Source organism: Panthera leo, chromosome B4 (genome assembly GCF_018350215.1).
Source record: "Panthera leo isolate Ple1 chromosome B4, P.leo_Ple1_pat1.1, whole genome shotgun sequence".
NCBI lineage: Eukaryota > Metazoa > Chordata > Mammalia > Carnivora > Felidae > Panthera > Panthera leo.
The window spans coordinates 122,057,886-122,082,493 of NC_056685.1; the positions used below are offsets into that span (position 1 = coordinate 122,057,886).

At 34.8% G+C, this 24,608-nt stretch overlaps 1 long non-coding RNA gene across 1 annotated transcript in view; it reads right to left on the reverse strand.

The window, feature by feature from the left end:
• Positions 1-1,012: 1,012 nt before the first annotated feature.
• LOC122225001 overlaps positions 1,013-24,608 on the reverse strand; it is a 34,551-nt gene continuing 10,955 nt past the window's right edge. The window contains exons 2-3 of the long non-coding RNA XR_006205057.1: positions 11,083-11,208; positions 1,013-1,194 (exon numbers count right to left, since the gene is read on the reverse strand). This is a non-coding gene — a long non-coding RNA (uncharacterized LOC122225001). The remainder of the gene's footprint in view (positions 1,195-11,082; positions 11,209-24,608) is intronic.

Below are 24,608 nucleotides of genomic sequence, written 5' to 3' on the forward strand. Positions count from 1 at the left end.
AAGAAATGAATCAAATGTTGTAATTTGGCATGCATTTTCTGAAAAATGGTATGATAGCAGGATATGACATTTTTATCTTCTATTTTTTTTTAGTGCAATCACATAGTCTTTTTTTTTTTTTTTGCAAAAATTTTCAAGAGCTTCCCTACTTTTCCCAACAACTTTATTTCTTACTTTTATATTCAAATTATTCTCTTTTAGGAATCTACTTTGTTTTTTCATTTTGCAAGACCTGAATTTCCCTTTTTGATATATTTGCTTTGTGCTGTCAAATGTTAAGGAGTCTGAATTTCCATGAGGGTAGATGTTAGTGTATTTATTACATGGGAAGGGATGTTGAGTGGTAACAAATTTTATAGGTGGCTAGTTCTTCAGTGAAGAATTTCAGGTTATAAATATCATTGCCCTATACATCCACCTAACTGGGTAGAGGGGCACTCATTTCCCAATTCCCCTTTTAAATATTAATTAATGAAGACACTTGAAGAAATAAGAAGTTAAGGTAATACTAATACCCTGGCTTATCAGCCAAAGATTTGGCCTATACCAGAAGGAATTTCTAATAATCAAATTGTGGAAAGGCTCTGAGGAAGGAAACTGGGATTGAGCTGGTAAATGCTGGAATACGTCTACCCATTTCCATGATGTCATCTACCTTGGAGACAGGGAGCTTTCACTGACCAGGGGGGTAAAAGTGAGTAAAAGAGTATCTTGTGTATTCTGTCTTTATATCTTTTCCAAAACCACCCAAGGCATTAGCTCTTTTTATATTGAACTCCCTGTAATCTCTCTCTCTCTCAAATAGTATTTTCAAAGTTCATTTGGAGGTGAAAATTTGCTCTAATGCATTCTGTTGTGCAATGGACAATCAGAGGTGTTTTGTGAGTAGACATGTGAAGAATGTAAGAATAATGATTATATATAACAATACTACTCTTACAACTGATAACAATAGTGGCTAGCATTGAACACATACTATACAGTAGGCACTCACTAAGGAACTTACCAGGTCTTTACAACAACCCTATGAGATAGGTTGCTGTTATTATTTCCATCTTACTAATGAGGAGACTGATAACACAGACAGGTTTAGTGACTTGCCCATAGACACATAGCCAATAGGCAGGAGGTCAGAATTTGAACCTAGGTATTTGACTTCAGGGTCCATAGCATAACCACTGTCTTGCTGGCTCCCTGCAGAAAGAAAGGGCAGAAACCAGAATGGTTATGAGAGCAGATTAAGTTAGAGCGGTGTTACATATTTGGATTTCCCCAGATCAATAAGAATACTAAAGGCACTGGATATTTCAAAGTCTGTCATCACTTAAAAAAAAAACAAAACAAAAACAAACCTAGTGTAAAGAGCATGTGGCTTGCAGCCAGAGTGCTTGGTTCCAATCCCTGTCCTACCAATTTAGATGTCTCCCATTGTTTTTAGTGTGGGTTAATATTCAGTGTTGAACTAGTAACTTATGCTTTTTTTTCCTCTTTAGAATTGCTGCTGTTAAGAAGAGAGTTGGTCCTGAGATCCTTTCCCCAGGTAAGTGATGTAACATGGTAGAAAAAGGCATGTGTTCTAAAAGCCTAAGACTTAGGTAAAGTTAAGAAGATTCAGAATATAGAAAAAATGTTTCTGAGAAACAATATGAGAAAGAATGTGGATGCTTCTTGTTTTTCCAGACAAGGAAAGGATTCCTCAGGGCTGACAGGAATGAGGTTCTATGGAGAGGTATTGATGAAAGCAGGGGGCTTAGGGGTCCCAGAGAAAGGGTTCCTGCTCCCTGGACATCTCGGGAGGTGCCAGACCTTAGCGAAGTTGGGGATGGGATGGGAGCTGACTTAGATACCATGTCCTTCATATCCAAGAAGATAAAGCCGTGCTAGCCTCACAGAGGGTCATATTCTTTAACATGGCATGGAAACAGGAAGAAAAAGAATCCTGTTCTATTCTCAGCATGGTATGGAAGAAGCAAAGAGAACTGTAGATTCTGAAGCAGCCATTTAGACAGGAAAAGAGGACAGCTTCTCGTTAAGCTCTGTGGACTGATGACTGAAGAGCTATTGGGATAGTGGATGTCTCAGTGGACATCTGTGTAAAGAGGCGATCTCAGCCCTAGATCTGCTCTATTCCCTCCCTCACAATCAACATCAGCTCCCCAGAACTTAGACACAACTCCACAGAAAAGTAGCTGCAGTTCCAGACTAATAAAATTCAATTGCTATCCCAATAACATTTATGTGCTTGTATTTATCCGGGTTCGTGCTTTAAGATCCCCAGATACTATACTGCTTAATCTCTAACGTTTTCCTTTGTTTTTTTTGTGGCTAATTCTTTAGCTGATCCTCTAAAATTTATATTTTACCCAAATTGCCCAATTTATCAAGCACTTACATGTACTTACATATTCTTCCCTCCTCCAAATTTTAATTAACTTCAAAGCAGGTAATATGTGTACTTGGTAAAAAATTCAAAAGGTATCAGCTAGTGTACAATGGGACGTAAGTCTCCCTCCTACCCTTACTCCTCAGTCCTACCACTGCTGTCAGTTTTTCATGTTTTTTAGGATGTCATGTGTACCTGTTATCATATGTTTATACAGTCTAAAAACAGGCCCACAATCATATTTTACACACTGCTCTGTACCTTGCCTTTTCCATGTAACAAGATGTCTTGGATATTATTCCACAGTTGTATTTGGCATTCCATTCTAGAGATGCATCATGATTTATCTGAGCAATTGGTGGGAATTTAGGTTGTTTCCAGATTTTTGCTATTAAGAATAGTGGTATGAGGCATTTGTTTGTACATACTTCTTTGCTTCTTATTTGAATACTAGAAGTAGGACATAGGAATGACAATATGTGCATTTAAAATTTTAACAGACAATAAACAAAATAAAATAAAATAAAATAAAATAAAATAAAAATTTTGTTAGACACTGTTTGGTGGTTCTCATTGGAATTATACCGTGTGAAGTCCCATGGTAATCCCATGAAATCCCACCTAATATATAAGTGCCTGTCTCTCCTTTTATCAAACTTAAATTTTTTTTCTCACTTGACAAGTGAAAATTAGTATCTCATTGTAGTTTATTATTTTATTATTTTATTTTAAAAATTAATTTGTATTTTCTTCTGTACTCTTTTTCTTTTATCTGCTCAAGCCCTTTGCTCACTTTTCTTGTTGATTTTTATGTTTTATGTGTTCATAAAATACATTATACATCTTATGAAGTTAACCCTTTATAATATAATATGTTTTGTGAATGTTTTCTTCCAGTTTATTGTTTGTACTTTGATTTTGTTTATTTCTTTAGTTGATTTAGACTTTTTATTCATATATAGTTTAATTCATCAATCTTTTATGGTTTTAGTCAGACTCTTCCCACTCAAGAGATTTTCTTTTTAAACCTCATGCTTTCTTTCAGTACCTTTTTCTTTTTTTCTTTTTCTGTTTAAATCTTTCTCATTGAGGAACTTATTGTAAAGGGAAAAAACCAGAATGTTAATTGCTGTGTTTATGAGATTCCATTTATAACTTTGACTTTAAATTAAGTTCCTGATGACTCATGTGCAATGGAATAAGATTCTACTTTGTACCTTCAAAATCATGTTTAAATTGCTTGTTTAATTTACTTGCAAAAATAAGTTCTGCAAGAAAAAAAGTCTTCAATATACTTTTCAAGACTCCTAAAAAAGCCATCCACTCTGGGTGAGTTAATTGTAACAAGATTGGAGTGGAGAGAAGGTCAGGGGGAGTGTCTAACTATTGTAAACTTAGAGAGCAAATTCAAACCATGACAAACCTGGTTTACAGTTTGATGTGAACAAAGACAATTCTCTAGGGCCAACATTCTAAAACAAGAATTTATATTCTCAACATTCTAAGTCAACAGTCCTTGAAATTATTAAGACAAACCTTTGAATATTATAGGAAAACTGTCTTATTCTGTAAACTTAGGTAGAAATTTGACTTTAAGATAACATGATACAGAATAAGTATAGTTTTAATTTAAATTTTATGGTAACTGATATATAAATATTATGTGAACTCCTTCATTATCTAGCTAGAACAAAGAGTAATGGCTAGCCCAATGCTTCGCATTTTTAAAAGCACTCATGTCCCAACTAAAAGTTTCACATTAAATAATGTTGAAATGCATTGTTATCATTACAACTCTTCCTCTAACCAAGGCTGAGTCAAAGACCTTGGGCACAGAATAATATCCTTTAACTTATATGAATACTAGACTTAAGCTGTATGATGTCGCAAAAGATTGCACTTTGAATTTAACTCAGTTGAAAACTATGTTGCAATAATATCCTGTTTTCAGGCTTACTGATATTTATTATTCTTAAACTTTAAAAAATTTAATTTTTAATTACACAACAAAATGAATGCATTCAGTTTTGAAAACTTTAAATATAATAGATAAAGCTAAAATCCTTTTTGTAGAGACTCCTTTACCTGTTTTCTTCTCTTCCAAAAAATCCCAGCCTCAGACTGTTATGAGTTTGGTGCTTATGTTTGCAGTTGTGTTACTTTGTTATTGAGTGATATACTTTTTAGATCTATTCACATTGAAACATTTAGATCTTGTTAGTTTCTTTCCATTGTTACACAATATTCCATCAAATGGAGTATTGCATATTTATTCACATTACTCTATTGATGAACATGTATTTTTCTTTCAGTTTTTCATTATTATGAATGACATTGCAATTAATATGCTTGTAAATGTCTCCTTATGTTCCAGTGATGATTTTTTTAAGGAAAAAGTTCTAACATAGGATTTTTGGGGTTATGAGGTATGAGCATTTTGAGTTAATATACTGTCAAATTATCCTCCAAAGTGGCTGTATTCATTCCTGCTTCTACCAGTAGTGTATAAGAATACTGATTGATTGCCCCCAAATCTTTTCAACACTTGATTTTGTCAAACATTTAAAATTATTGCTAATTTGGTGAATGTGAACTAGTATCTCATTATTTTAATTTGTATTTCACTGATTACTACTGAGTTGATTATCTTTTCATATATACATTGACCATTCAAGTTTCTTCCTCTGTGAATTACCTGTTCATCTCCTTTGCTCATTTTTCTTTTGCCCTGCTTTTCTTTTGTCTTTTTTCTTTCTTCTTCTTCTTTTTTTTAATCGTTTAAAAATTTTTAAATGTTTTATTGTTTAATTTTGAGAGAGAGAAACAAAGTGCAAGTGGAAGAGGGGCAGAGAGAGAGGGACACACAGAATCCAAAGCAGGCTCCAGGCTCTGGGCTTTCAGCACAGAACCCTATGTGGGGCTCACACTCAAGAAACTTGAGATCATGACCTGAGCCAAAGTCGGATGCTTAACCTACTGAGCCACCCAGGCTCCCCTGGGCTGCTTTTCAGTGTAAATTTTCAAATTCTTATAGGATTGTTAGAATTCTTTATATTTTTCCAGTTATTAATTTTACATTATTTAGGTTGCAAACTATTTTATCCATGCCTATTGATTATTGCAGTGTCTTTTGAATATGTGGATTGGTATCTTTCATCATCTCTGGAAAATTATCATTTATCTCTTCAAATATTGTCTTTGTTACACAACTCTTTTCTACTTTTCCTATCAAATTAATCTTTGACCTTCTCTATCTTCTTTTGTTTTTTCACTCATATTTTTTTTATTTGCTGTATTTTTCTTTCTCTCTATGCTACATTTTGGGTGACTTATTATGGTCTGTTTTCCAGTTTAGTAATTCTCTCTTTTGCTTTGTTCAGTCTGTTGCTAAAAACATCTAATTCAGTTTTTAAAATTAGATAGTCTATTTCATTTTTTTTTCATATCTTGTAGGTTGCATTATATAATTTCTACTTCCTTTCAGATATTTTTAATCTTGACCTTATTTCTTTAACCTTTGCAAGCTTGTTTGTTATATAATCTGTGTCTGATTATTCCAATATGTGACATTTTTGTGGATCTCTTTTTGCTGGCTGTTTGTGTTTCTGTTCTCACTCATGGTATCGTGTTGCCTTGTGGGCTTGCTTATTTTTGATTATATACTACCAATTGTCCTTGAAAAATTATTTGTGAGGACCCCCTAGGGCATAGGGTAATGTTTTCTCCTCTAGTTAAGATTTGCATTTATGCCTGTCAGATTCCCAGAGGCATAAACAGTGCAGAACCACTTTAAACTAAATTTACAGCTTGTGGTTTCCTGGACCACCCCATTGATGTAAGTTAGGGCTGAAAATCTATGCAAGAGATCGTTTGTGGTTACCATTTTTAAGAAGCAGGTTTTTCTTATTCTATTTTCCCCCCTCTGTTTTGCTCAGCATGAAATCCCACCCTCCTCAAGTTCCCTGCATGTGGGTTGTGGTTAGGAAGGTGCATTTACTTACTTCAGAGTTTTATTTAATGTGCTTATCTCATCTATGGTTCCTCACAGCTGGTGATGTCTGGACTTTGACTCATGTACTCCATGCCTCTTTGTGTTATCTAAATTGCAGCCCATCTTATCTGGATCAGCAGATGTCCTCGGGAGGGAAAAAGTAGCTTTGTGGCTATTTATTTTCTAGATATTTACTTTCTTCTAGAGTTTGCCTTGGCATTTCATCCTATCCTTTGAATTGTTTGATGGTTTTAAGAAAATGATTTTAGCAATTAGAATTGGTATGAATAAACTACCTTCCATTTCTGAAATTGGACGTTGTAGGAAATCTTTTAAATTTACCTAATTGCTCACAGAATTCTCTCTTTTTCCTTAAAATTTAAAAATATCACCAGGATGTTTTAAGGTGACAGCTTCTGAAAGTTAATTCTTCCTGGTACAAAGTAACTCATTTTGTTTTACTGATTTTCAGGGTTTTTCTTTCCCCAGGGAAATAAAATCTTCATTTTACTGTATCTTTATTTATCACTGTTGTTTCATTTCTTCCAATCATTGCTTTAGAAACTGAGTCCCTCATGTCTATCATTTTCATTTTTTGGTTTCTTTATATTGTAGGACAGTTTCTCAAGCTTGTCTACCACATAAGTGATTTTCCTCCCTGTAGTGTTGTTACTATTTTAATTTCTACTTCTAGTCATGTATAAGATATTTATGACATTATTTACTTCTTTATAGCTTTAAATTTTTTTTGCACTTTTCTTTTGCCTTAATATTTAGTTATTTTTGAGTCATGTTTCTTTACATAAATGATGATTTTTGTAACTTTATTGGGTATTATGTCCTAGTATAAATCTTTTATAAAAATAGTTTTATCTTTATTTTTTTTATGTTTATTTATTTGTTTTGAGAGGGAGAGAGAGCAGGGGAGGGGTAGAAAGAGAGGGAGAGAGAGCAACCCAAGCAGACTCCACACTGTCAGCCCAGAGTCCTATGTGGGGCTCAGTCTTAACAACTGTGAGATCATGACCTGAGCTGAAATCAAGAGTCAGACACTTAACTGACTGAGTCACCCAGGAGCCCCAGTTTTATCTTGATTATTAATCACAGTATTTGTATCTTTCCTTGTTGAAGAATCTTTGTTTTGGTCTATTGTGATTTTATTTATTCATTTTCAAAAGTTTTTATCATCATTTTAAAAAACTGAGATAACAATGACATTTAAATGGTGAATTCCATTGAAAAGAGTTAACCAAGGAAATGAAATGTAAGCATCTACCATACAATAAAAGGTAAAACAGTTGAACTGTAACATTTAATCATGTAAACAGGGGCACCTGGGTAGCTAGCTCAGTTGGTTAAGCGTCAGACTCTTGACCTTGGCTCAGGTCATGATCTCATGGTTTTTGGGATGCAGCACGGTGTCAGGCTCTGTGTTGGCAGCATGGAACCTGCTTGGGATTCCTTCTCTCAACCTCTTTCTCTGCCCCTCCCCTGCTCATGCTCTCCACCCACCCCCCAAATAAATAAACATCAAAAAATTTAAACATGCAAACAATTATTTTTTTAACATAAAGGTAAGGAAGAAGATACTTAAGTTTTATTTATACACAGGCATTTTTAGTAGTATATAAATGTGAGAAATCATCTGGGTTTCAAAAGAAGATAGAAGTGGAAATTTCTAAGGTAAACCTTAGGAATGTGAATGCTTAGATGTTTTCTGTTCCTCTAATTCCTTCTTATTTATTAAAAGAAGTAGAGAAATGAGTATAAATGAGCATTGAGACAACTTGTGGATATACCTGTTGACACCACTTGTAAGAAATATTTGTTCTGGGGACGCCTGGTTGGTTCAATTTGTTGAATGTCCAACACTGGGTTTTTGCTCAGGTCATGATTCCAGGATCGTGGGATTGAGCTCTGAGTCAGGCTCTATGCTGGTTGTGGAGCCTGCTTAAGATTCTGTCTCTCTCCCTCTGTCCCTCTGCCCTGCTTGCGTGTGCTCTCTCTCTTTCTCAAAAAACAAAACAAAAGGTAAATTTATTCTGAAAGTCCTTGTCCAGTCAGTAGAAAAATACATTCAGAAAACCATTTTAGAACTCAAGTGCAAAGTTTCTATTCTGGAGAAGCTCAGAGTCTAGTTGGGGACTGATCGGTACAAACATTAAATAAATATTTACAATGTGATATTCTCTCTCTCTTTTCCCCTCCCCAACCAGTAGATGTAAAAATGATTTATACAAATGATACATATAATTATAATAGTATAATATAATAATTATATACTTGTATATATAATTTATTTGTATATATCATATACCTTGGGATATACAGGGAAAATGAAGCATCTGTGTATACAAACCGAAGTTGGCAACAAAGATAACATTTGTGTGAAATATTTTACCCTTTTAGTTTCCTCTGGAACCCAGAAGCCATTGGATTCCTGAAATTTTAAACATGAACTCAGATATGCCAATAATTGCATATCAAATGCCCACTAGTAGCTAAGCGTCTGCTATACAATAGCGTACAAAAATCTGGAAGGTGATAAAAATGGTGCAAATAGGTTCCCCATTTCTTTTCCAAGAAAAACCTCCTAATGGGCTGTTGATGATCTAATCAGGTCAAGTGCTCTCTGAGTTGCCCTCTTTATACAGAGTCAGCAAGCATAACATTTTGTTAACCTATTGACACAGAGGAAATTTGTTTTCCATCTGACCTTTTACAGTAACTACTCAAAATTACTTTCTCTTCAACTAACAAAGTTAATGAATAAATTATCCAGCTGTAACACTTATAGACAGGAGCATTTACAATTTTTATTTTTATTCCTGATCATTTGGTTTTTGCTTTAGCCATTGCTTTTTTCCCTAGGAAAAAGTTTTAATTTTTACTGAAAATTTGCAGCTGTGATTTAGAGAGTAATACTCTTGAACTGTTTGAAACCAATCACATATTCACAAAGTAATTTGTTACTTTGCAGATATTACAATTATAGATGTTGAAATGGTCCCGCAATAATTTTATGATGCATAGAAATGCTATTAAGAATTTGTAACCATTTGTATAAGATAGAATAAAAGTTTGACTTTGGGCTACATATAAACAAAGGGCTTCCTAAGGAAATAGTTATTAAAAATACATGGGGCATTTTAAACCTGAGAATAAACTCTTTTCCAAAATGGAAAAATAAATTATGGGTCTTTGCTCTCATTCTTTATTAAATCTCAATTCTCAAAATTCACCAAAGTTTTGTTAAATGTATGCATTCAAATTACTAACATTTTTTTTAAAAAATGATAACACTTAATTTTGAATTGTTCTCAAGTCTAGCCTTTTAACTGTTTCCAACTGACCTTTCCCTAAATAGGTCCAAATTGGAAGTTTACTCTGGTAAGTTTGTTTTTAATGATTTACTATATTCATTATAGCTACAAAGATGGGCATCCAATTCAGTTCCAAAGGTAAGCCTGCCTTCGGTTGTTGGACAAATTTTAAATACTTCTTAGAGAATGAGATTATATATATTTTCTCTGCAGACTATTCTAACATTTACTGTCCTATGAATATTATTTAAGCATCATTAGATCCACTTACCTCTCACAATTTTCAGAGAAGAATTCAAGCTTGCTCATATTTCATTTATCATGAATAAGAACACAGACTGTTATTTTAACATTTTCCATTAGCATAAACATATAGCAATATTATTTTACACTTGTTAGAAAATTTCTATAGACTTGAAAGATCCAACAGCATTTTGGATTATCATCAGCAAATGGCCATTGGTTTTTTTTTTTGTTTTTTTTTTTCTTGTTTTTTTTTGGGGGGGGGGGAAGCTGTTCCTGGTCACTAAAAAGAGTATTGTTTTAATACAGTTTTTATTATTTTTTAATTTTTTAATTGTGGTTAAAACACCACAACTCATTAACCTACATTTGGAAAATCACACATTATAAAACAGCAGCATTTCTTTCAGATGAATATGCAAAGTGGGTTTTTATTCTTGCTGTGTTTGATTATCTACCTTGAACAGTCTTACAATAGAACTAGTCAAAACATTATTAAATATTCTTATAATGGGGAAGTAACTCCTTTATGAAACAGAAAGTAATATTTAAGTGATAACAACTTTTGTTATTAAGTACTTTTACGTTTTTTCCCTAAATTTTAATTTAATTTTGGGGATGGTGAGTAAAGTCTCCTTTAATTATTTACAGACCCAAGCACCCAACAGTCATAATATCTCTGTTTCTTTTAAAGCAGAAAAACATAGGCCTTGCATGGAAACTCTTAAGAAATGTCAAAGAGCTGGGTCCTGTTGAAAAGGTTAGTAGTTATAGAAAAATATTTCAAAAACATAAATGCGGCAGTTTTAAACATGGTTTAGTGCCCAGAATAACTTGTCAGGTTTTTTTTTTTTTTTTCATTTTTAACATAAATATCAACTGCCAGTGTGTAATTGAGTCACAAACACATTTGAATTCAGGAATTTTTATACTAAAATATTTCTCTGTGAACAAGTCCCATCTCACCAAACAGAGAGATTTTGTTACTGTTTGTGTATTTTAAAAGCAAGAAAGCCTTGTATTACACAGTACTCCATTGGGTATTTTATATATCTGTGTACTTTTTTATTCCATTCCCCCTCTCATTTTTGTGTTCCTCAAAATATCTAGGACAGCATTTTTGCATGCTTGCATATACTTACGAATATAGCTTAGTGGTTAAAAACTTGGGTTCTGTAGCTAGACTTCCTGGGTTCAAATCTTGTTCTGCAACCTTCAGCTGTTACCTTTGCAATTCACTCAAAGCTCCCATACCTCAGTTTTTTCATCTATAAACAGGAGTTACATTAAATGTTTGTGAATTAAGTGAAATAACACACATAAAGCACTTAAAATAGTGACTGGCACATAGTAAATTCTTAATAAGTGTTAGCTATTATTTTTAACAAGAATTTATCAAGCACCTATTACACCAATATTGTGCTATAAATGCTGTAGGTACCACAATGAACCAGACAGGCATATTTATCACTCAGGTAATACACAGGTCATCATAATACAGTACAAAAACTACTATGATGGAATTGTGTAGGGTGCTGCAGTTGCTTAATGGAAGATACCTTACCCAGACTAAAAAAATCAGTAAAGTTTTTTTGGACCAAATTATGTCTAAGCCAGAGAGCTGAAGGATGGGTAGGAGCTGCCATGTGATAGTGAATGGATTAGAGGAATAGAGTTTCAAGTGGACAGATTATCCAGAGGACCCATTATGAGAAAGTCACACAAGGGAAAAAGAGCATGGCACTTCTAAGGCCTTAAGGAGGCTTAGTTAAATATACTATACAGTTTGGGGTGGGAGTGGTGCACAAAGTCACTTAATTCTGAATACAGGTCATCGAATCACGTAAGTCATCAAACAGACATAAGAGGAGAGTGTCATGTTCTGATTTTAGTTTTTTAAAGATCCTTCTTTATATATATTTAAATATATTTATATTTAATCATTTATATATTTAATGCATAAATATATATATTTAAGATATATATTTATAATTTTCTCCCTCAAAAATAAAATAAAACGTTAAAAAAACAACAACTACAAACTTCCCTCTGAGCACTGCTTTAGCTGCCTCTTATAAGTTTTTGTATGTTGTGTCTTCATTCTCAAGATATTTTATAATGTTGGGGATTACTATATACATTTGTAATTTATCAGATTCCATCTTTGATCCATAGGTTGGTGTCTAATGTCCATGTATTTATGAAGTTTGTGTTTCCAAATTTTCTACTGTTATTGATTTTTCATTTTATTTTATTGTGGTCAGAGAACATATTTTGCATTATTTCTGTCATCTTAAATGTACTGAGTTTTGTTTTATGGCCTGGTATATGACCTCCTGGAGAATGTTCTTTGTGCATTTGAGAAGATTGTGTATTTTGCTGCTGGTGCGTAGTGTGGTCTATATGCCTATTATGTAGCTGGTTTACAGTGTTGTTCAAGTCTCCTATATCCTTGTGGCTTTTCTGTCTAGTTGCTCTATCCACAATTGAAAGTTGAGTATTGAAGTTTTCAACTATTATTGTTGAATTGTCTACTTTTGCCCTCACTTCTGTCAGTTTTTGTTTCATGTATTTTGGTGCTCTGTTGTTAGGTACATATATGTTTATAATGGATGTTTTTTCCTTATTGATTGATTTATTATAAAATGTTTTCATTCATTTCTGGTAACATTTTTTATTTTAAAATCTATTTGTATTGCTACTTTAACTTTCTTGTGGTTGCTTTTTGCATTATTTCTTTATCCATATTTTTACTTTGAGTTTGTTCGTATTTTGAGTTTGAAGCATATGTCCTCTAGACAGCATATATCAGATCTCATTTTTTATCTAGTCTGACAATCTCTGCCTTTTAATCAGATTATTTAAACCATTCAAATGTAATGTTATCATTGATATAGTTGGAATTATGTCTCCCATTTTACTTTTTGTTTTCTATATGTCTCATGTCTTTTTTGTTCTTCTATCCCTCTTTTACTGCTTTCTTTGGTATTAAGTGAATATTTTCCAATGTAGCATTTTATTTTCTTTAATGATTTTTTTCACTGTACTTTTTGAGTTATTTCCTTAGTGATTGCTCTAGGGATTACTATATATGTTATAATTTATCAGAATCAGCTTGAGATTTATACTAACTTAATTACAGTGAAATATAGAAATGTTATTTCTCTATACCTCTATTTCCTGCCTTCCTTTTATGTGGCATTATTGTTATGCATATTACATCTATAAATGTTACAAACCCAGCAACACATTGTTATAATTATTGCTCTATATACTTTTATGTTTTTTAAAGAAGCTGAGAAAAGAAACAACAGCAAGTATATATACTCTCATGTAAGAGAGAACAAGTACATTTTTGTGTAGTATATATATATATATATAAAGTTTATATATATATATATCTCAATATATTTTACATATCAATTTTATAGATCAATAAAAAGGCTACTATAACAAAAGATATATATATGTATATATATAAATATGTATATATATAAATATATATGTATATATAAATATATATGTATATATAAAAATATATATGTGTATATATATATATAAATATATATGTATATATAAAAATATATATGTGTATATATATATAAATATATATATATGTATGTATATGTATATATATCTTGTGTAGCCTTTTTATTGATCATTTCTGGTTCTCTTCATTTGTTTCCATGGATCTGAGTTACCACTGGGCATCATTTCCTTAGCCAAATACCACTGTACTCCCACTCATCTCCTTTGTTCTGTTATTGGGAAATCTATTACATTTCCATGTGTTATAGGCTCAACAATACATTGTACACATGTTGTTTTTAAAACCAGTTAAGAGAAGAATGGAGAAGAAATATGCTGTCTTTTATAATTACAGAGTTAGCTTTACTGGTGCTTTTTGTTTTTTTCATATAGATTGGGATAATTGTCAGGAGCCACTTGCTTACAGCCTGCATTTCTTTTAGTACTTCTTATAAGGTGGGTCTGCTAGCAAATAACAAATACAAAATTCTGTTTTTATTTATTGAGAAATGTCTTTATTTTGCCTTATTTTTGTTTAATATGATACTTTGTCGATAGTTTGTTTTACATGTGCACTTTGAATATGTTATCCCACTGCTTTCTAGCCTCAATAGATTCTGCTGAGAAGTTAGGTATGAATCTTACTGTAGTTCCCTTGCAAGTGATGAGTTATTTTTCATTTGCTGCTTTCAAAATTTTCTCTTAATTTTTGACTTTCAGCATTTCTACCAGTATGTATGTTTGTGGATCTTTTTGTATTTATCCCACTTGGAGTTCATTGAACTTCTTGAACGTGTAGATCAATGTTTTCAATAAACTTGGGACTTTTTCAGCTACTGTTTTTTTCAATATTTTTTTCTGCTTTTCTTTCTCTTTTGTTTTTTGGATTCTTCTGTTACATTTGTTTTGGTTTGTTCAATGGTGTTCCATATTTCTCTGAGGCTGTGTTTGTTTTTTCCATCCTCTCTCTATGTTCTTTGAATTGCAAAATCACTATTAATCTTTCTTTACATTTACTGATTCTTTCTTCCAATTCAAATCCTCTATTAAGCCCCTTTGATGAAATTTTTATTTTATTTATTGTGCTTTTCAAGACCAGAATTTTCATTTAAAAATAACTTGTATCTCCTTATTGATAGTTTCTCTTTGTTATGACAATGTTACCATGCCTTCCTTTACTTTGTAATCACAGTAATTAGCATTTTGAAAATATTTATAATGGTTATTTGGGTTCTTTTTTTTTTCAGGGTATGAGTCATTCCTGTTTCTTTGCTTATCTCATTTGTATGTGTGTGTGTGTGTGTGTGTGTGTGTGTGTGTGTAAACTGAACATTTTAGATAATTTATTGTAACAATTCTGAGTACTAGTTCCCACCCTCTAGAGCTTATTATTATTTGCTTATTTGTTTATTGACTGACTGTATTATTTTAGTGAAGTCTGTTTCTTCCCCTGCAGTTTGAAGCCTCTGATGTTGCTCCTCATGGGGGAAACTTGGGTATGCCCACACTTCCTTGGAAAGACAACAGATGTGGCAGGGCTTTCTTTGTCTTTGTAAATTTCTCTGGTCACAGCCAGCTGTTAAGCTCTACTAATTGCTACCTGATTGCTCTATTGCCTTTGACAATGCCTTGGGACACAGATTGCCTTACAAACTGATCCAATAAAATTTGGTCTTTTTTGAAAGAATAGTTTCTGAGGTCAGTGTTTGATATATCTCCTGACACCACGAAGGACCCTCCCAGTTGTCTCTTTTCCTGTTTCTCTTCAGCAAACCCATCCCGCTTATAATTTAACCTGTATCTTCAGTGAATATCAATTTCATCCCAGTTGTCTTTCACTACACCTTGATTGTTTTTGAGTATCTTTAGGCTTGAACTTCTTCATCCTCTGTTGAAAATGAAGTCAGTTCCTCTGGGGAGAGATTATGAGTCTGCTGTCTTATAGTCTGCTTCTCCCTTTGGGCAAAATCTCAGAGACACAGGTTTAGACCTGTGGCTAGGAACAATGGCACGCTTCTCTGAGTGACACTCCCACTTTAGGAGTTAAGCACTTAGTGGGGAGGGGCTGCAGCCCCAGGTCTCCTTGACTTTCCTCTTCTAGTGTGGGACCTCCACACTAAAAGCTAGGGAAAGGGCAACTGGGGTCCCAGTATTCTCAGTGGTCTTGAGGTAAAAACCTCCATGTCATGAATGGGGCCTGGACAGAAGAAGGGAGACCCCAGCTCTTAATCAGAGTTTGGAAAAGGTGGCAGATCTTTTATCTTCAAGGAGACATATCTATTTTCTGGCCTCAGAATCAAGGTAGAGTAGGCAGGACTGGTCTATAAAGTGAATAAGCTCTCTGGGGGAGGGGGGTTCTTAGACTCAGGAAGTGGGATCTCTAGAGGACAGGTACTAAACTTTCTGCTAATCTGGGTAACTGTGTCTTAGTGTTACACTGGAGCTTCTATCTAGGATGACCAAGACTATCCCACTCTCTTCCTCCAATAGGTACCTCTCTTTTAATAATCACAAGTAGATTATTGTTCACATCCCAAACTTGGAAGGGCAATGCCAGTTGTAAAAGGTTGCTCTATCCTCTTGATTTTCATAATTTCCTACCTGCTTACTACTAGCACCCTTGTATCTTAAGCTGGAAGACTGGCTGATATGCGTATCTCCTTACCTATTTTCTAGTTTATTTCTATCTTTTATTTCATGCGGATTCTGATTGTGTTGAAATGAAATTCCTTGTCCTATTAGGTTGTCTCATTAAAAGATGTGGAGTTCAGAACTGCCATCCCATAGAGCTCTTCCCATCTATCCCTAGTCCCTATTGAATAACACTGCAGAAAACGATAGCAGTACTAATTGGGGAGGGAGTAAAACATGCCAGGTCGCCTTGGAAAGCAACTCTGAGTCAACCAAGACTCTCCAACTCAAGCTTCGGAGGGTAAAAACCTGGCTGGGTAGATGGGTTTGTTTTAGTATATTTTTGTTCACATGCTTCCGTAATTGTTTATAGATTTTACTTGCCATTTGGTTGGTAGAATTTTTCATACAATTCAGATCAGAGATGAATAGTGCTTGTTTCTAGGGCTATTGAAATTTTGCATTCCTCATTGGATTTTCATTAGTGTGTCTATGGTAGGGGAAGGGTGTGAAAAAAATTAGAGATTGCTAGTTTTCTACCATAATGACTATACAGTCTATATTTGGTTACTCTTTTAAGGCAGAGATGATAATATTCCGCCCAAATTCTCAGGAGTATTTTTTGTTAAGTTTTTACTGTTTATTTATGTTTGAGAGAGGGAGAGAGAGATAGAGAGACAGAGACAGAGAGAGAGAGACAGAGAGAGACAGAGAGTGAGCAGGGGAGGGACAGAGAGAGGGGGAGACAGAATCTGAAGCAGGCTCCTGGCTCTGAGCTGTCAGCACAGAGCCTGACGTGGGGCTCGAACTCACGGACCATGAGATCATGACCTGAGCTGAAGTGGGATACTTAACTGACTGAGCCACCCAGGTGCCCCTCAGGAGTCTTATAGTTGGGTTGGGTCATGTGGCTAATTATGGGTAGAAATGACATGTGTCACTTCTGAGAAATGAATGTCAGAAGAGGCCTCGTGAAAATCTCCAACTCGCTTATCTTTTCCCTGTTGAGCAAGAAGGCCATATGATAGAGTCTCCATTATATAATGGATTCCTGGAACAAAGGCCCCTTTGACCCAAGTGATGGGAGCTCCCTTTCATGTAGTGTGGGTCATAATAAAGTGTTTTTGTTTTTGTACAAGCCAATGAGACTTTTGGGGTAGTGTGTTACTGCAGTAACTTTTTCTGAGTAAAATGTCTTCATTTAAAAACTTAGTTTCCATCAAGAAGTTGATGGCAAAATAAAAATCCAGATGGCCTGGTGACTTTACATTCAAAATTAAATATGTTGGATGTCTTTATTAATTGAAGAAATGAATGGAGATGGCAGACAGTTTATTCTTAATGGGACAGGATAGTGGTTTCTAAACATGATCCCTGCTGTATGCTAGCCTTCTTTTTTAACAAATAGTTAAATAGTAGTGAGGTAAGTATGTTTATCAGAGTTTATTCTCCCAAGTATACAAGGGCATCTTGGCTTAAAATCATAGGATTCTTTTACTTGAAAATGTTTGAGTTATTCCTTTAACTTTACTGTCTAGTGGTTATTATTTATTGACATCTCCCTATTATGTCTAGTCAGTGTGTAATGAGAGATTGCATGGATAATCACAGGTATTAACCAAAATCTTTTTGCTCGTCTCTCCATTTTTTTTTTCATTTACATTTTGGTGTTTATTCTGCTTTTAGCACCTCAACCAGAAGACTGGAAGAGAAAAGAGAGGAAATTAAACTCTTTTCCTATATACTAATAGACTAATAGTTCTGATTTTTAAAGGGTACCTCAGGGTGTTGTTTCATATATTTATGACTTTCAGGAATATGTGTTTGTGTGTGTGTGTGTGTGTGTGTGTGTGTGTGTGTGTGTGTGTGAGAGAGAGAGAGAGAGAGAGAATGGATTAAATGTTAGTTTTAAAGGTATCCAAATTCTCTGATTCTAGAAATTTAGGGTTGCCTGTATATGCATCAGAGTTGTGGTCCTTTACTGACTGAAAATTTCCTGCATATTAACAGAAAATTCTTTATTTTCAAGTGGCATATTGACTTTCTGTGCTAATTTAAGACAACTTGAAAATGTTGCTAGAGGAATATCTTTTCTAAGACAAATTAAATGTGTAAGTTTACACCTGTGGCAAATAAAATACAATTACTTTTTTCTTTTGAACTTAGTTATAATCAACTTTAAATATATTAGGCACCTGCCCCCCTTTTTTTTAAATAAAAATTCATTCTTTTCAGTATGTGGTTTAAATGATGGAAGCATAGCTGTTTCTCAGCAATTCCTTCAAAACTTGGGGCTTCTGTATTTAAAGGGATTCTAGAGGTCAATCCAGGGATTATGGTATAGACAGTATCCCTATACTAATTCAGGATTTTTCTTATTCAGTGAGACATGTTTTCTGAGATGGAAGATGGAAGATTCCATGTAATAAAGGTGAATATAAAATTTTATTCATTTATCTTTAAAAAGTCTATGGAAAAAGTTTATCTGTGAAAGGTATAAAATGAATTCAATGAAAAAAAAAAGAACTTGAATGGATGAATCTCAATAGCATAATGTTGAATGAAACAGGAATATAGAGATTATGGTTCCATTTATAAAATATTTTTATTATTATTACTTTTAATGCTTATTTATTTTTGAGAGAGAGAGAGAGACAGAGTGTGAGCAGAGGAGGGGCAGAGAGGGAGGGAGACACAAAAGCTGAAGCAGGCTCCAGGCTCTGACCTGTCAGCACAGAGCCGTGCGGGGCTAAAACCCACAAACTGTAAGTTCATGATCTGAGCTGAAGTCTGGTGCTTAACTGACTGAGCCACCCAGGCGCCCCTATAAAATATTTTTTGAAACAAAATTGGACAATATATCATTTAGTGATACATGGTTGGTAAAAGAATGATGAGAAAAACACGGAAATGATGAACACAAAATATAGACTAGTGGTTACTTTGGGTAAGTGGCAAGAGGGCTGCAGTTAGATGTATATGAAGGCTTGTATACCACTTTTAATTCCATATTTCTAAAGTTGAGTGGCGGATACATGGATGCTCATTTTCATTCTAGTTTTTAAATTTTTACATATGTTTTCTCCACTCTTTTGGAACTATGCTATATTTTAACCGCAAAATAAAAGTGACAGTGAGTTTAATATGAATTGATATGATTTACTCAAAAAAGTCAGTTGTTCTTGTACATGGTATTATAAGAAGTTTGGAATTGACAAAATTGAGGCTGTTGCTTTATCTAGTCCTGATCATCAGATTCTTTAGTATGTTGTTCAATTCTATGCATCACATTTTAAGAGCGATATAGATGAATTAGAGTGTCTCCAGTGAACAGTGATGAGGCTGGTGATGATTCTTAACTCTGCCACATGTGTGATAATTGAATAAAGAACCAAGAAGAGCACAATGGAAGAAGAGAAAAAAATGATCTATTGGGACATGTCCATATATTTGAAAGGAAGGCATGAGAATGAGAACTTCATACTACATACTTCAAAGCATAGAATTAAAATTAATAGGTGGATAATATTAAGAAATAGGTTTTGTCTTAATACAACCAAGAATTTTCTAATAATTATATTTATCCAACGAGTTGCCTTGAGAAATAGTGAGTTTCCCACTGGTGGAGGTGTTCTGGCACAGATTGGATGACCTGCTGATGAAATATTATCAGGAGGTGGCCCTCAAAATCCCTCTGGACTCTAAGATTCTTAGAAGGTTTCCAGAAGTCTCTAGTCAACCTATAGTTGATATTCAGTGTCTCCTACTTGAGTGGCATCATAGCTTAGTGACTAAGAGCACAGACTCTGGAACCAGATTTCTGGTTGAATCCTGGCTTTGCCAATTAGCACCTGTGTAATCCAGAAAGAACCTTAAGAGGATAATCTATCCCCTTTTCTTACTCTTGGACTTAGGTACCTTGTCTGTCAAGTGACCTGGTCTTCAAGGTATTGCTGCAACATCTGTCCCGCTATTATATGGCTCATCCAGTCATAACTATTAGGAGGTAGACTATTAAAACTTAATGATGGTGAGCTAGGAATCTGTCTTTTGCAGTTTATATGCAGTAGTGGAAGGGGCTAATCTATCTCAATCAAAAAGTACCTGTTTACATTGGAAGCTTAAATTTTAGATGCCATGTCCTGCCTTTGAAAGAGCAACTTTCAGGAAAAGGGATGTTAAGCTGATATTCTGGAGGCCATAGTATGTTTTCTGGTCATACATAGAAGGCAATTACTAGATTCAGGTTTTCTAAAATATTGTGGTAATAGAAGAAACACGAAGTGACAATTACTACATTTAGGGTTTTTTTTTAAGTTTTTATTTTTATTTTTATTTATTTTGAGAGAAAGAAAGAGCATGAGTAGGGGGAGGACAAAGAGAGAGAGGAAGAGAGAATCCCAAGCAATGCAAAGTCCCACACGGGGCTGAACTCATGAACCTTGAGATCATGACCTGAGCCAAAGTTAGACACTTAATCAACTGAGCCAGCTGCCCCTAAATTTAAGTTTTTAATGGGAAAAAAGAAAAAAAAGGAGAAGAAATGAGGACAGATAAAAGGAAGTTATTTCTTTTTATACTTGATTTACATGAGTACATCTCCTACCAATGATTAGTTGTAGTTGAGAAGGGATTGGAGACAGCAAAATGCAAACCCATGGGGAATAGAGTATATAGAATATATCTAGGCAGTGGTAAGACTTGGACCTGGAGTTATTATCTAACATCCATCCACATGAGCCTTGAGAAATATGCTCTGGATATTGGAGCATGGAGCCATACCTATTCTATAAATTCTCATGAATGGTCTAAGTATTGTGCTCCCTCTGTACAAAGAAGAGAAAAGGCAGAGAGTTGTTAGCTCTGAGTGGTTCTGGGTGACTCTAGAGATAGCATGAGTGTGCTTATCAGAGCTTTGTGGGTTTGGTATAACTTAGTATATCAGTCAGGATAGGCTGGGTAATGTTGCTGTAACAAAGCACTACCAAATCTTGATGACTTACAACCTCAGAGATATATTTTTTTTCTTATACAAAATGCTTTCCCTGGCCTCTGTCCCCGCTCCTTCACAATCCATTAGGGGTGGAGGAGTAGGCTTTCTATGTTTTCCTGTCTTGTTGGTACTTCCTTTGAGTCACAATAATCTCCTTGATGCAGTGAGGGGGAGGGTGGAATTCTCTGGGCATATAATAGTTAAATGACTGTCAAGCAACAAGAGTAATAGAAAAACAACAAAAAAGAACACTGGTTTAATATTTGCAAAATAGCAACTCCACTAAATTTGAACAAGGCTGAAATTTTATAAATATAAATATGAAAATTTTTAGAAAAAATGCTGATTAATTGGATATAGAGAGAAATAAAGGCTGATTGCTGGAGTTGTGGCATATCTAGCCAGTTGGTGGATGGTAATACCATTCAATGAAATGAGCATGGCTGAGAGATACGTAAGGATTTGAGGGAGAAAGCCAAGAGTTCTGTTAATACATTTTGGCTGAAGAAGGTACAATTATGGGTAGTTATTTTTTATCCTTTTTTTTAGTCTGGAGAATTTTTTTTAAGTTTATTTATTTTGGTGGGGGAGAGGAAGAAAGAGAGGGGGAGAGAGAATCCTAAGCAGTCTCCACACTGTCAGCACAGAGCCTGACATGGGGCTTGATCTCAGGAACCATGAGATCATGACCTGAGCCAAGATCAAGAGTCGGACCCTTAACCTATTGAGCTACCCAGGCACCCTGGTCTTTTTAAAGAATGCTTTAATAGTAAAAATAATTTAATGACCAAAGAAAATATGTGGGTAACATTCTGAATTCTGCATCTGGGACATCTGCTGGTTTTAAGGCTCCATTCCAGCCTGGGTTGGACCCAGTCTGAGAAGGAGGAATGTTGCTGGAGGAGCCTAAGATGAGCTTCCTGTGGTTTTCTAGATGCTTCTTGCTGAGTGGAAAGGAAGGGTTTATGGCTCAGGTTGCCAGGATAGTGCTAAATACCTCCATTTGTTGCAGGGTGGCTTGATGGATGCTTTTGAAAATTTTTTTAATGTTTCTCAGCTTGGAAATTGTTTCCAATTTCCATCTTTTTCATGGGAATTTATTGAACATAAGTAAGTTAAATGTTTTTCTCATTAACTAGAGGACTTAATCATGTACCATGACAAAAGAAAGAAAGACAGAAAAGATTCACAATTCCCAAGAGTGGGCAGTTCCTTTGAAGGGGTAGATTATTCATGGAAGCTGTTTGTTTGGTCTGGGTTTTCTCTGAGTTTATTGTTCTCCTAACTTTGGGGTTCAGTTGATACCTTGAGTATTTTTGACTACCTTCCTCAACCTGTCACTCTTTCTAGAGCTTGTGCTCTGAATACAGGGATATCCAAGGGGGCTTGTGTGACCTCCAACAAGTGCCTTTTGCCTCTCGACTCCTTTTTAGAAAGGTAAATTCTCTAACAAGGGAAAATGACATTATATAAGGATAGCCTGTGTACAATGTAGGCCAACCCAGTTAACTCAAGTCATGGTGATTCATGCTTTGTTGTTTGTTTGTTTCAACTGTTGCTGTTGAAAGCTCTTATAGAAGAATTTAGTTATTTTCCTACTTTAGTAAATAGATTGGTGTTTTCTATGGCAAATGATAATTGTGCTTGTGTTGCAATGTAAATATGTAAACTGTAGGCAATAAAGAGTGATAGGACATACACAATACAATTTTTAGATGTCTCTTCCATAAACTATTAATTTCTTTATTCCTAAATGCTTCTTGTATATTGGTATTTAATTGATTATTAAAATTTTTTTTTCACATTTATTTATTTTTGAGAGACAGAGAACAAGTGGTGGTGGGCAGAGAGAATGAGACACAGAATCTGAAGCAGTCTCTAGGTCCTGAGCTGTCAGCACAGAGCCTGATGCGGGGCTTGAACTCCCAAACTGTGAGATCATGACCTGAGCTGAAGTCGGATGCTTAACCGACTGATCCACCCAGGTGCCCTTCAATTGGGTTATTTTTACGAAGGCTAGGGAATGTTAAGATCAAGTGCCTGAACTTGCTTATAAACTAGAAGGAAAGAAGACATGCATTTGGGAAAATAGTTACCAATACCTGGCAAAATATGACAAATGCTATGTGAGTCAAGCAGAAAGAAAAGGCTATAGGAGTTCAGTAAGGGTATATAGTCCCTATGCACAGCATGATCTGAGGAAGCTTCTTGGAAGAAATGGAATTAGAGTTGAGATTTGAAGTCTGGATTAGTGGAATGGACAGTGGGGAGAAAGTTTTCAGGGAGGGAAGAAAAAAAGACATTGCGATGAAAAAGTATAATACATGTTTGAGTGGGTCAGGGCAGCATTGAATGAACAGGCCAATTCGTTTGGAGCAGAAACCATCCCACCCCTACCACTAATCCTATTAATTGAAGGGTTCATTGAGTTGAAGTAGAGTAAAGTCTGGTTCCTTACCCTTCTAAATTTGAATCAGTTTCCTTATTTGTAAAATGGAGTTAATCATACTGAACAGCCATGGATGCTATAAGGCTTAAATGAGATAGAAAGCTAAAAGGAAGGTACTAAGTTGGGTTTCTCACACTGTATCATCCCTCTTCACTCAGGTCCTTGAGTTCAGCTTAATTCCAGTGCCATTATACCATAAAGAAATCTCTTACTCCCTCTTATAGATCATTTTAATTCTACTATTATTACATTTCTTTAGACCAGTTTCTAGTCATTTTCTGGTTTAGGAGAATTTTCTTGGCATAAGCCATCTGTATGTGAAAGGATACCAATGTCACATTTAAGAGGTTTGAATAAACAATTCATCACTAACTAGTGCAGGGTGGCTAGAGCATAGCAAGCTAAAAGGGAGTAGTTGGAGATAAGAAAGCATTCTTTTCTTTTTGTAGTTAAATCAACATCTTCCATGACATAAATTTTGGTGTAAACAATAAGCAAAATATATGCCACTGCTCTAAGGAATTTGATTTAAAACTGACTGCTGTTACATTTGATCCATACAGGAAGATGACTCAAGTCTGGGAAGAAGAAGCACTGTACTATGTCTAATCTCCATGCCATATTAGAATGTTTACACCAGCTTGAGTGGTTGTGATGGGGTCGTCTACATAATTTGGTTCTTGTCCTTGTGACTCACTGTTTCTGCTGTGGGGTTAACTCCCTGCAGTGGAAAAGAGAGGAATTACTTGCCAGACCATATGGAGTAGAAAACAGCAGATTGACTGAGGTTTTAGTAGAAACAGAGAGTATATAAACTTAAGCCTCCCGGAGGATAACCTTGGAAAACTTTTAAATAGCATCCTCATAGAGGTGTCTAATTTTCAAGATCTATCTTGAAACCTTAAGATTCCAAAGTTAGTTTATGGAAAAAGATTGAGAGAGGATAAATGCTACAAGGTATGCAATTTCATTGCCTTTGCTGAAGTTTCCACTTTGGAGAATCTAGAAAAAAGAATGCCTTCCTTTGATTTGCTGTAATTCTGCCTTGGCTAGGGGCTATGACCATG